General features: G+C 40.8%; 1 long non-coding RNA gene across 1 annotated transcript; it reads right to left on the bottom strand.

Moving 5' to 3' along the window:
• On the bottom strand, positions 67-1,081 carry LOC110432245. Its single transcript, XR_002449655.1, has 2 exons — positions 774-1,081; positions 67-603 (listed from the first exon to the last, which is right to left on the bottom strand). It is a non-coding gene; the product is annotated as an uncharacterized LOC110432245 (long non-coding RNA).

The raw sequence follows: 12,412 nt of genomic DNA, 5'->3' as shown, positions 1-12,412 counted from the left end.
TTTAAATTTTATAAATATTTTTTATTAATTAAATAGCCAGTAAATAAAAAATAAAAGTACCTGGAAAGCATCCATGGTACTTTTCCAACCATGGTGAAAGAGCTCATGTTTATTTATGTAACAATTAATTACTAAAAAGAGGAACGACATCTATACGGGACCAGAAATTCCACGCCTCCTTTAATATGGAATGGGCACTAGTAGAAAAAGGACTTTCAGTTTACGATATTAGTCCCGATTAGAATTAGACCCGGGACGAGCATCTCCAAGAGTTTGCTAAAATCCACTTGGTAAATATTATGATTTGGCAACTTGCTAAAAGAGATGACAAGTTAATTTAAAAATAGAGTCTCTTCAATATTTGCTATTTAGACTTGCTAAAATTAAATATTAGGCCCACAACTTGACCGATAATTTTCCTGTCCTCGAACTCGTGAATAGCCGGTGCCGTCGCGCAAGAGTCTTCTCACGACTCTCGGCCGCTGGTGCATGTCTCCGTCGGCTGGTGGCCATCCTCCATTGCGGCCGCCCATCTGCGACATCAAGTTGGCCGCCCATCTTCACAAGAGCATGAAACCACACAAGCAACTTGAAAATAACATTCTGTGCATGGAGATCGAAAGCTGTTAATGGAGATCGACATTGGTGTCATTGCTACCTGATCGCAAATACCAAATCACCAAATTACAGTCTACCTACCTATCTGAGCATTAAGAACGAAGGTCTCAAGATCAAGGATGGGGCGGGGGAATACGACACCGCGACCAACGTACCTGATTCCTGGCTTCGCGACGAAGAGACGAACAACGGCGGCGCAACTTCTTTGGACCTGGACTCCAATCGCGTTGAAGAAGATGAATGGAATGGCGACGTCGCTATCTAGGGACGACGGCTTGCACTGGACCGATCTTTTATTGCACGCGAACGATAGAAATCTCGCGGGGGAAGGCTTCTCGCGCGTGCGAGAGTAGCGTCGATATAGCTTTTCGCGATGGCAACCGAGCTCCGCGCGCGCATATTTGCGCGTGCGAGAAAGAAAATTGGCAACTTGCTAAAGATAGCAACCTCTTTTACCAAGCTGTTGGAGGAAGGAATTTTATGTTTTGCCCAAAAAATAGAGATAGCAAGTGAATTTGAGAAACTCTCCAGGTTGTGGGCATTAGCATGTCATAAGACCTTTAGTCTTAGTTGGTGGTAGCAACCCGAACTAAAGGGTATACATTAGTCCTAGTTGATGTCACCAACACAGACTAAATGTCTCTCACTAGAGAATAAAGGTCCCTCACGTGTAAATTTAAAATGAGAGTGTCGAAGACTTTGTCACATGTGTTATTCAATTGAGTTGGTAAGGAAGCTACACGTAAGACAAGAGGTCCTAGGTTCAAATCTTATGCACCATTAGAGAGGTTTCTAGGATATAAATATTTTCTTGTCTTGAGGATGGGCTTTATTTAGTCTTGGTTGTGTGACCCCACAATCTAGGTTGTGTATGCCAGAGCTCAATGTGCGCACAGCTGAAGACTCGGCCATATACACATAACGGACGGAGAAATAAAGCTTCTAATGCACAAGAATTAATCAACGAATCTCTTCCTAAGTTTTGTGCAACTATGATTTTTTTTTATGTTGAACCGGGTTACATACCAACAAGGAATAGCACGCCCGAGGTAGCATATGACCTAACATGCTGCTGTAAGAATGTGATAAAACCAGCAAGACCAACTAGCATGTCGAAAAGGCCGACTCGGGATCTGTTCCTTGCTAGATAGTCTTCTCGACCTCCCAAGAAGACAAGTATAGAAATGATTTTTTGATGTCTTCTATTTGGTTCAAGGATGGTTTACTTAGCAAACGGATTGTAACTAGCTACCGGAGCTTTGGAATTTATAAACTGGTCCTGAAAATATTTTAAGGACGGTTCTATTAATAAGTAAACTATCACCGACAATATATTTATTTTAAAGGACGTTTGGCTTAATTCAGGGAGGGTTGTTAATGTCAACCGTCTCTGAGAATAGGTTATTTCCATGGACGGTTAATTTAAGTCAACCACGGCTTAAAGTTGATTTTTAAAGGTGCCCTTAAAATGGCTACTCCCAGTCTCCCACATACACACCGTACAGGCTCCGGTCAATCAGGAGAAGCTAACGGCCGGGTTAACGGGTTGACAGTGCGGGGAACCATGCATATGTACGTGACCCATGCTGATGAATTCACGTGAAAAACGGATCAGGTTTTGACGTTGGGTTGGTATGGAGTTGGGTATATATCTTTTAGAAATATGTGCATTAAATAGTACTAGTATGTGTATATACCTAATATTTTAGAAGTATGCATGGATAATTCATATAGGGATAGATATGTTATTTATACTTTGTTTGATCTAAATAACAATGCAAGCTGGTCAGGTTTGGTTAGCGACACTCATTAGCATATTTCTACAAAAAGAATCTAGACGTATGCACACATGCTCTTGTTAAAAAAGTATGAACAAATACTTGCCCAACATAATAGTATGGCCAATACTTTATGATAAAAATAGTATGGACAAATACTTCTTAAAAAATACGTCATTGTGGCTCTGCATCTTCCAGATACCGCTGGTGGCTCTGCATCTTCCAAATACCGCTAGTGGGTATGCTCATATACATAACCTTTTAGAGTCGTATGTATATGTATACATACTAATGTATATGTCCATACTAGTTTTTAGAAGGACGTATGCATTCATACTGGGTATATTTATGTACTTTTCCTGACCATATGCATTGAGTATATGTATATACTTTCATGACACATGTACTCCATACTTGAATGTATGTACATATACTCTGATCGTATGGTCACTTATACTATGGCGTATGTCTGCATACTCCATTTCAAAATGTATGTATAAATACTTTATTCTAATAAGTATGTATAGATACTTTATTTTAAAAAGTATGTATAAATAATATTCTAAAAAGGTATGTACACCATTCTAAAAAGTATATACAGGTACTCTTACATTAGATATAACAAATACATATTCCTGACGGATTAGTATCTATAGCTGTACTCATACAACAGCAAGTTTAAATACAGATAGGTGTGAATCACGGCCAGCGATAATTACGATGACTGTACAGCCGTATAAATTATTTTATTTATTCATTAACTAAATCTGTTAGATTCATGCGGCATGTCTAATTGGATCCTCCGATATCCGCTAACCTTTACATCCGCTGGACTAGCTGGAAGGATGCATACTTACATATAGGAGTAACTACTCTCAGGGAGTAGGAAAAATTTACCATATATATATATATATATATATATATATATATATATATATATACACAAGTGCTATTCTACACCCTAGATGTAGAATACTATTCTACACCAAAAGTGTTATACTGAACAAAATTCAGTATTGTTCAGTACCCGTGTTTCAGTATTGTTCAGTATTTAGTGGTCCTGGGTGTACGACTGGATGATACTGAACGCTGTTTAGTATTGCTCAGTATTTTTTCTGCTCAGTTTTGACTTGCGGTGTAGAATAATATTCTACACCTAGGGTGTAGAATAGCGCTGCCGTACGTATATATATATATATATATATATATATATATATTAAATTCTCAGATTTTCATTTTTTATTTTTCAAAGTCATAGTGGTTGATGAGATCTAAAATTTTGAAGTTTAAAGTTTTACATTTTAAGTTTGCTTATGAGTCATTTTATGGACTTTTACATATTGGTATTAATAGGTACCATCATATATATAATCATAAAGTGACTATGGCGTGGTCGAAGGGGATAGAATGTGCGAGGCATGAGGTTGTGGGTTTCAGGGCTTGTTTAGTTCGCAAAAATTTTCAAGATTCCCCGTCACATCGAATCTTTGGTCGCATGCATGAAGCATTAAATATAGATGAAAATAAAACTAACTGCACAGTTTACCTGTAATTTGTGAGATGAATCTTTTGAACCTAGTTACTCTGTGATTGGACAATGTTTGTTAAATAAAAACGAAATGCTACAGTAGCTAAAAACAAAAATTTTTGCGAACTAAACAAGGCCTCAATCTCGGTGGCTTCATATGTTCAGAACTAGCAAAAATTAAATCTTACGAGCGGTGGTTGTTCCTCTGGGCTTCCCACCACATTAAAAGAATTTCTTATTTTTATGACTCCTAATTGATCTTTAAAGAAGTCTAAAATCATTTTTACATACAGTTGACTTAAGTCAACTGATCCTAAAAATCATTTTTAAGGACTTATTTAATAAAAAAATGTTCCATGAAAGTAGGGACAGTTTTAAAACTATCCGAGAAAATAACTTATCTATACAATCAATGGTATGGTAACGGTTTTGCTAACCTGCTCCATTTATGAAAATATTTTTGTACTTATGCTTTGAGGGAGGACCATAGTGAGGTTGCTCTAGGGTTAGCAAGGCCACCTAGAATGATTGTCAAATGCAGTCGAGAGACGTGACAAACAACAAGGATAGAGACAGTGAGGACATAAGACGACGTATTAGATGTGTTTTTTGGTGAGTGAAGGTAGCTGGCTCAATCGGCCATGATCCTCTTTTTTATAGAGCGGTAGTTTTATCCTAATAAAAAATATATTATTGAATATGCAATCTTCTAGTTTCCAAGATAGGGACACCAGCCTGGCCAGTTTTCTAGTGGCCAGGCAGCTTACCAGGCAATGCATAGAAAATCTAGCCGATTTCGGAACCCAGCTAGGCCGGTTTTCGCAGATCACGAACAAAACCACACCCGCCCTTTTCTTTGCTAGCTCCAATTTTATTGTTCTTAATATTTTCTTTATCATCTTGATGAGGCTGATCTTGTTGAAAAGCTCCTGGAACATGACCTTGCATAGAGGTTTTGTCAGCATATCTCCCAACTCTTAGTCAGTCAAAATGAACAACTTCGGTTTGGCCATCATGCATGCGTGTAATCCCAGATGAGGTACCTTGTGTCTATGTGTTTACTCTAGTCATGATGCACTGGCTTTTTTTATCAAGGAAATAGCGGACTTGTTGTCCACCCTTAGTTCTGACTTGGTAGGGTCCGTTTGTAACATGCTAACCACACTCCTTGACAAGCAAAGGTAGCAGCAGCAGCAATTACTCATCCTCAAAAAGTCACAATTTGATAACGTCACCACCGTTTGCATTGATGTCTCAGGAAGAAGAGTACTCCACTCGTGCTCTTTCTGTAATCAATGTACCTTCCAAGATGACTATCACTCAACCCATGTAGTGCTGCACCTTCCCTCCTTTCTGGGCTATAATAAGAGACCCCAGCTTCTAGTCCCAGCTATGAACCTCAAATTATGTTTCACTGCTGCCAGATGCTCCTCATGGGGTTCCTTCATTAATCTGCTCACATACCCAAAAGTCAGGCCTTGTGTGTGGTACCTCAAATGAGTGTGCTGAGTTGCTGACTAGTACCATTTTAGTAGTTCAGTGGGGAGCCTTAGAGAGAGATTCTAATCAGGATGACTTTTAGCGCGAGAATCAATGTGATGGAAAGATGGAGCTAAAATACATGGGCAATTAACACAGAGAGTACTGAAAGCTAGCGAGCCCGTTTTCTATCTTGGCACACTGTGTGGAATTTTGAGATTGGGAGCAGGTTCTGTTGCTTCATGGAGAGGACCCCAGATCATTCAATTGGAAGGAGCAGAACATGAGCATTATCACATATGTACCTATCCGGCGGACTCATAGACGTGAACATGTCTATGTCAAAAACTGGTCCAAAACACATTGTTAAACAAGGAGATGATTTTAGATAAAAGGAGTTTATTTCATCAAGCTCTTGGTTCAAAACACATTGTTAAACTTGAGTGGATTTTGGAAACTCTTGGATATGATCTATAATAGTGGGACAATGTGTTATTATTACGTTCTGAATGAAAAAAAGCACAAAAGTATATTTAATATTTATTATTAAAAAGAGGAACGACACTTATCTGTGGACCAGAAATCCGCAGCATCGATCTTTTTTCTTCGATCCGATGTTTGTTCTTGTTCTAACTAGAGTGTTAGACTATATTTAGTGTGTGAGCGACCTGGTGTTCAAAAAGATATCTAAAGTACAAAATCGTTGGGATTGTTCAACTCTGTAATTTTCCTTCCATTCCAAAGGAGGCCTTACTCTCTTGCCACATCAGTATTTTGCATACACACATACACTATGGGGGTATTTCTAGTAGTGAGTCTTAGTATGTGTTCTCCGTGTGAGAAATCTCTCCACATACACCTTCGGTTTTGTAGTAAAAATGATGCACCAAAGATATTAGAAGAATGTTTATGAAGATAGAGCAATGCTGAAGCCAGGGCACACTAGTAGCAGTACCAGTGATCGGGTGAATAATATAGCTACCTGGTGTGGGAGAGAAATTTTTGCTCTAAATATTAGGTATAGATATATAGATATACAAGATGCTCACATTAATATAAGTACCAGGTGGATGGGTGGATAATCAAAGAGAGCATAAAATCTCAGTTTACTTCTCTGCCTCCAAGCTGCACACCCTACGAAGGGGGTGTGTGAAAACAAACTTGTATATATACTTCCTGATTCAAACAATAGTATCCAAAATAGCCATGAAAGGTGTTGATGAGCGCAAGCCTATAACATGCATGAAAGCATTTGAGTTAGTGGGGATCGGATGCATCAGGAGCCAAAATACCTCCTGCGAGTCACAGCTATGTGTACAGCGGTGTCAACCGCTTCCTGGGGTCCTGTCGGTGTCATGGTCCGTAGCAAGCGCATGGGATATATTGCGACGGTACGTTCTGGCTGGATGTGCGCACATTGTGACTGTATCCCTCTAGCCGGGTGCTGGATTGCATGGCCAAATGGTTATGCGTGCGATATCTGTGCCCGAATTGTTCTGCCCGACCGTTCATGTCATGGTTCGTGTACGGCCTTACAGGGAGCAGCGGGGATGCCGTGCTGGCCGTGGAGGTGGTGTTGGCGTTGATTGTCAACATGGCACACGGCAGGATATCTGCCACAAAAAAAAAGAATTTACTATCTTACCCTTAGTAAATAATAGAAGTTATAAAAAATACTGGTATTGATCCCACTAATTTAGTATGCATTTCCTATATACCCGTGCTTTTCCCCTAGCTTGGTACCTCTTAGTACCTCTATTTTTCTAGCCTCTCGATCACTCATCCCCAATGGTCCTCATTTCTCCAACCATAATTAAATTTCTCTTGTACTAAAACTAATATTTGGACTTTAAATGTAGGAATTAGATTTGATTCATCATATTTGCAACATCTTTTATTTGTAAGATGATACCGTGATCAAGTCAAATGACCCGATTCATTGGCTTGCCAATTTTGGCATGAAGAATTCATATCTCCAAACATGAAGCAGCTAACAAAAATCCGTACAAGTGTAAGAAAGACAACAATTAAGAGACGGTGTGCAAGAGATTTTGATGGACACAAAATCTGCATCAAAAATTCAGGACTTGAATCTTGAACTTGTACATGACTCCTGAGTTAATCTCGAGTATAAATCGAACACACATTCCTGCAGTGTGTCTTTTCTTTACCAGCTTTATACAATAAAATATTATATTGTGCAACAACAACTAGATTATGAGAATTGTGAGTCACTAATGTAGCTATAATTTTTGGCAAAGGTCTTTCTAGGCCACTAAAGACTAGCTAGAAAATAGTCCCGGGCTAATACTGTTTCCATCTCCTTTTATTATTTTAACTAATAACAAGCCAATGTGTGGTCATCACTGACCATCACCTTCTAGTCCAAAATGTGACAGGCCAGTCACTGTTTAGTTGTTCTATGTCCGTAGGATGTTGTGTATGTGTGTTCATCAAATTTGGAATACATAGGATCGATACTTCAATGCTCCATGTGAGATGAAGCCAGCGCAAAGCATAGGAAGACATGTATGCATGGTAGAAAGCACTTCACAAACACCTTCAGTTTTGTAGTAAAAAACATGCACAGAAGATACTGGCTAGAAGAATGTTTATGAAAATAGAGTGATGCTGAAACCAGAGCGCTATGGTAGCAATATAGTGCTATACATGTGAACGGGTGAATTTTAACACCTGGGGGAGAGAATTTTTTGCTCTTTTAACAGGTACTCCCTCCGTACCTATAAAAATGGATGTTCTAGGCTTCTTCACGTTTTTTACGAAAGCTGATGTTCTACCGCGATGCCGGTAAGTCTTGGACGGATTTACCCCTCCCTCTCGCGACCATACGGCGCGGCTCCTCGATTCTCTCTCCGCATTAACCTCTGGCAACCGTCCTCAACGCAGTGTGCCATGCAAAATCGTGAGCGAAGGAAAAAAATATGGAAGGCCAGGGGAATCAAACCCTGCCCACCTGCCTCCTGCTACTCAAGACAAACCAATCAAGCTATGAAAGTTTCTTGATTTTAGGATACTCGCAGTGCTATTTAATAAGGGTAAAGCTAGAAGATTACTCCTAATTAACCACTTCTTGGTTACCACAATTCCTGTCTAAACGCCAGGTTTTTTAGGTATGGATGGAGTATATAGATATACAACACGCGCTCAATAATGTAACTACCTGATGGACCGGTGAATATAATAATCAAAGAGAGCGTAAACTCTCAGTTTACTTCTTATGCCTCTATATATAGCTAGCTGTGCGCACACCCTAAGGGGGTATGTGAAAACGCACTTATGATGATTGAGTTTGTGGGGATGGGATGCACCAGGAGTTTTAGATACAGGAGAGAGATAAAAGGTAGAGCTAAAATTACACCTTCTGCCAGCAAGGCCTCTGCCGTATCCGGCCTGTTCCATAGCAGATCCCTTGCACATCCTGGTTTCGGTGCTCCTCCATCTAACGGATGCATAAAGTGGAACAGTCAGACTTGAGGAGCAGCACGTCAACAATGTTTTTCTCTCACAACAAATCAGCGAACAATACTTTCAGCCATGAATTATATCAGCGAAGCGATTCTTAAATTTTACATATTTTGAAGCCTATGAGAGGCTGGAGAACAATCCTAACAGCACATTTGACAATTGATTCTATACATATCTATGTTGCATATGATCTTTTAACAATTTTCACTGATCATGAGGGCATCATCGATGATCTGCACCTCAAGGTTGGAAAGCTGAACACAAGCACTGGTAGCACGCCGTCCGTGACCAATCCTCTACTTATTTGGCCCGCCTCATCATCCCCACGCTGTTCTCTGGAGCATGCCATTCAGCGCCCACCTGCTGACATATAGGCTGCTTGGCCAATCAGGCACCGTGACAACAACCACCACCGGAAGAATGAGTTTAGGGTCCATTCTAACTCATTCCCCAGTCAGGGGTAAGCCTATGTGCCCCAAATCGCCCACGTCTCATAGAAATGTGTATGATCTCTTTGTCGCATGGAATCACCCCCCAGACCACTTCTCTGGATTGATGTGTCAGCTTCCTGAACTGAATTTTCCCACATTTGATTGTATACCCACGCTCGGTTGTGGATCTCTCGCGCGCACCGAGAACTACTTTGATATGTACATGGTCGAAGCTTCTAGCTGGGTTCTGATATCTTGGTTGTATGGTTGGGACTTAATTTATGCCGTGCGTCCATCACCGTTAACCGTAACATGAAGGATATAGTTCATCATGGCGACCTGCTGTATGCTTACGTGTTGCCCAAAACAATCCATAATAAACTCACGCCATCATGCATGCAGCAGGATAGATCTAGTAGATGCAACTGTAATCACTTTTTTCAACGGTCTTCCATATTTTTTTGAATTTTTATATTATAAAATATATAAACATACAAATTTTCCGTTACCTTCTATACGAGATAATATGAGACGGTCATTTTACTGTACCATTGCAGACCTCGATCCTGAAACATGTGTAGCTTTGTGTCACATTACAGTGCTTGAGAACTAGTGACTGACTTCTGAGATCACTGGTGCTTGCCTGATCTTCATCATGCATGTAGCATTATTGTGAATAACTTTTCCTTGTCATCTACAAAGAAAGTAGTGTCATCGATGCAGCAAATAAAATGTTCCAGGCATGCCAAGTTTCTTTTTATAAAGCTAGAGTTCTTGTGCACATGTGGTGTGCTCTAAATGCAGCTATTTCTTGTTGGGTAAATCAGCGAGAGCATAAATGTTCGATACAAGACATGTGCCTATATATAAATAAAGCTGCACTACACCATTGAATTGATAAAGAAAAACAGTGAATGATAATTATTTTTGTAGTAGCAGATGAACAGCAACATTGCCGGCTCCTGCTGGGAATGTGATACATCAGGAGCTTGAGCCTTAACAGCATAGAGAGCACATGTCTCCACTAGCATGGAGAGCACATGTCATCCCAGCACTACTTGTGGTATCCACCATTTCCTTGTGCCATAGTTCTCTGGGAGAACCCTGAACCGAACCCCTCTGCAAGGTCATCCTTCCTCCAGTGGGTCTAAACACCGCGGCAGATCGCTCCCACAATCTCGCCTTCGAGCTAGATCTATTTGAAAAATATATAGTAATTGTAAATGTTTAATCCTACATTTTTATTAATATGCAAAATAATAATATGGTCAGACTTTATAATACAGTATGTCATGATTAATCAGGTTTTAACTATAATATCATGAGAAACTTTACGGTGTTTGAAAAGAAGCAGTTATCCATTCATATAGATCTATTGGCTATAAAATGTAAAGAGCCAATTCAGAGGACTTAAGTTGTGGGTCGAAACTAAAATCTGGGGGCCAGGATCTAGTTCAAAATAAAATTTGAATCGTATAATAATATTTTCTATTTTCACATCTTAGGATTTATGCATGGCATGGCTGAAGAAGGGTAGGCAGGTCACAGTTCGGTGGAGCAGCAGATCAGTGATGGGAGGAGACGGTGGTGGTGATCTTCGGACAAGCAGCCGGCGCCAATGAGCCCTTGTAGGCAGGAGGTGGCAGCGAGGCCTATCCCGCAGATCCATGCGATGTTCGATCGTACAATAGAAAGAGAAGAAAGGAGATATTTTTATGCCTCATTGTGCTGCTGAACATAGCATAAGAGTCGTCATTGCAGGTGGTGATTTTAGTTTTTGGAGATTTTTTCCCACATTCTTTGGTGGGCTATAGGCGTTCCCCAGTGGCCGATGCAGCATTCCCACGCTCACCAGTGCCCTGGAGCCCGTCCCCGGCTTTGGCCGGGCATCTCCTTCCCCATCTCCGACGATGGCCGAGTTTTCAGTGGCAACAAGGGAACAAAGAGGATGACATGTGGGTCCCACACTTCATACTCAACTAAGATGGATTTGCTGGAGAAACTAACAAAATATGGGTAGTATTAAAATGAGTAGGTACCTAAACAGACAATAGGTAGTCTTTTTTACTTAATTAGTATTCAGGAGATGCTCTTACCATGCTGGTTCCAAATTGTTTTCTCGCTCACGGGACCTATGTGTTCAAAGCCCCACATGTTCTAGTTTTTGGAGATTTTCATTGTGTTGCTGAACCTAGCATGAGAATCATCATCACAGGTGGATATTTTAGTTTTTGGAGATTTTTTTACCCTACGTTGTGCTGCTGAGCAGAGCATGAGAATAACGACAGAAAGATGTGCACAGGATAAATGGCCCTGTTCGCATCATCAAAAAGGATGTACCCACTTTAATATTGTTATATACTGGCTGGTGGATGGTAGAATAATCAAAAAGAGAGCGTAGAATCTCAGCTTGCTTCTTACGCCTCTATATATATAGAACTAGCTGCACACCCTACGAAGGGAGTATGTTCGAAAACACACTTGTATACTTCCTGGTTCAACACAGTATCCAAAATAGTGATGAAGGTGTTGATGAGCACAAGATTATAGGCATGCATATATATAGCATGACCCTGGGAATTTGGTGCTGACCCGGCCACAAAAGCATACAACTTAGTGGGGATGGGATGCACCGGGAGTTTTAGATCCAGCAGCGATGTAAAAGGCATAGCAAAAGAAACATTCTTAAGCCAGCAAGACCTATGCAGTAGCATGTTTGTAAATTGTATTAGACTCCTTGCGCATCTAGTATCTGTGCTCCTCCGTTCAAAGAAGGCATATATAACATGGAACAGTCAAGACTTGAGGAGAGACACCCGACGCTTCTGTGGACCACGCTTCACCGGCCACCACGCCAGCAGATTCCACATCATCCACGCATCGGCATCGGAAGTTGCTTGGTTGACTTGCGCAGGCTCAGGTTCTTCTTCACCTCCCAGGCTAGGGCGCCAAGTCAAAAACTGCTGGTCCACCCTCGCAGCTGCTCCTCGCGAGCCTGTGCCTGGCTGCCTGCTCCGCGCGCGCGCCAGCGAGGCCGTGGTTGAGCGGTTGCTCGCACGCGTGCACACGAGGCCGAGGCGGAGCTGCTGGTG

This window comes from Sorghum bicolor, chromosome 2 (genome assembly GCF_000003195.3).
Source record: "Sorghum bicolor cultivar BTx623 chromosome 2, Sorghum_bicolor_NCBIv3, whole genome shotgun sequence".
Classification (NCBI taxonomy): Eukaryota; Viridiplantae; Streptophyta; class Magnoliopsida; order Poales; family Poaceae; genus Sorghum; species Sorghum bicolor.
Note: the sequence above shows the minus strand (reverse complement) of the source record. Positions and strands in the feature narration are given on the sequence as shown.